Here is a 2106-nt window from a genome sequence, read left to right as displayed (position 1 = left end):
ATATATATATATATATACTGAAGGTTGGTTCTCATCACCCCCTTCCCAAACTTCACCGTTTATTTCTTTTTTTTTCCCCCAGGGGTAGCTGAAAGGCCAGCACTCAAGTTAGAGGAAGGGAAGGGGAAATAGCAGTACAAGTGAAAATGCAAAATAAAAAAAATAAAATAGAAAAATAAAATAGCAGTTTTCAAATCGAAAGGAAAATAATAAAAGAAAAAACAACAACAAATAAGGCATACATAAGATGTCAAATGCTGGAATAAGTGAACCGATAATCAAACACATTTTTCTTTTTTTAGACGAAGGCACAAACGTGTAGAAAAAAAGCGGATGCCACCACACTGGCGTCGCTTCAACTCACCATCACTCCTTCTTCTCAACAACTCAAAATCACGTATCAAACAATCAAAAACAAAACAAAAAATGGAATGGAATGGAATGAGAAAAAAAAAAAGTGAAATTAAGCACGTAAACGAAAATGAAGAAGTAAATCAAAAATAAATAAATGGAGTATGGTTAGAGCACACCATCAAATGTGTAGCACTAGATGTTGATAAGGACAAGAGCTTTAAGGGAGAATGAAAGGTGTGAAGGTGAAAAAGAGTTGTGGAAGGGGAGGGGGGAAAAAAAAAAGACGATCCGAAGCGAAAATTAAAAAAAAAACACACAACCTGAAATATGATGCGAAGTGAAACTTCTCTCGGCAAACTGGGGTCTATGGAATCGCGCCATACCCCTTCGTTTTCGGCATCATTCCTCCCTTCTTTTTTTTTTTTCGGTGACCGTCCCGTTAAGACCCGTAGGGGGGGGGCACATGTTATTTTCCGAAAGGAAGGTTAATCAATTAATAATGATAAAAGCCACGGTGAAGCGCGAAAAAGTCAAATGAATCAAGAGCGAAAAATTGGAAAAAAAAAACACGCACACACAAACTAATGACTTTATCCTACCGCCTCTTCTACTTTTCCCTCTTTCCTTTCACTTCTTCATGAAATCTTTTTATTGTTTAAAATTAATTTCCCCTTCACCGTTTTACCCGTTGAATAATACGTAAATAACTTCGTTTTGCGGAACCTTTTTTTAAAAAATTTAAAAAAAAGAAGAAAAAAACCCTCATGGTGTGAGGTACGCCGTTCTTCATTTTGAAATACGGCCAAACACAAAAGCGGGGTTTCCCATTCAACTAATTAACACATATTCGGACGCAATAACTTTTGGTTTTGCTTCCCGTTGTTTTCTGTTTTGTTTTTTCTTTAAAAAAAAAAAGACTTCCTCTTCTGCTTTCCCGTTTCTTACACGCGCTGTAAAGTGTAATGCGCTTATTACCATTCCCCTCTACTTTGCAACTTGGGAGTCGTGTCATCCGCTTGCTGACACTTGAAACGGTAAAAGAAACCAATAAAAATACGCACGTTCTCATTGTTTTTTCCCCTCTCATGTTTATAATTTACCTTGACATAAAACAAAAATAGGTGAATTTAAAATGGAAGACAGTTGTGAAGGATACACTTCGCCATCGTTATTGTTGTCTTTAATGTTGCTTTCGGTTTTTTTTGTTCTCCACCCTTTATTTGTTTCGTCTTGCGTTTCCTTTCGTTACGGCCAAATGGGAGAAAAGGAGGGGAGAATCAATTCACATATATTTTCTCGTGCATCCTTCCCACGTACACAAACACACACAGACACACTTCACACCTTTCTTATCTACACCTTTAGGAGTTAACACATCCCGTTTCCCATTCCTTTCTTCATTCATTTACGCTCCTTATTATGCACATTGACCAGCCGAGGCAATATTATTTCTCAATCCCACTCTACTTCATTTATTGATATATTCACTCGCCCCTTTTCTCTCTCTCTCTCTCCATTCTTCCGTCTCTTTAATGTGGATTTTTTTTGCGTTTTTTTCTTTCGTCCTTTCGGTCAATCACCGAAGACACTCTCTAATCTTGCCGGTGCTGTTTGACCGTCTGCGACTGACGTATCCTGCATGTGTAAGGCGTGTGTGACGAGGGAAAAGCGAGTATACAGAGAGAAGAAAGAAAAAGAAGGAAGGGGAGAAAAAACGCAAGGATAGAGGGTTTAGTCGGAAGGCAAAAAGGA

This window comes from Trypanosoma equiperdum (genome assembly GCF_001457755.1).
Source record: "Trypanosoma equiperdum strain OVI genome assembly, contig: ctg_2017, whole genome shotgun sequence".
Taxonomy (NCBI): domain Eukaryota; phylum Euglenozoa; class Kinetoplastea; order Trypanosomatida; family Trypanosomatidae; genus Trypanosoma; species Trypanosoma equiperdum.
Note: the sequence above shows the minus strand (reverse complement) of the source record.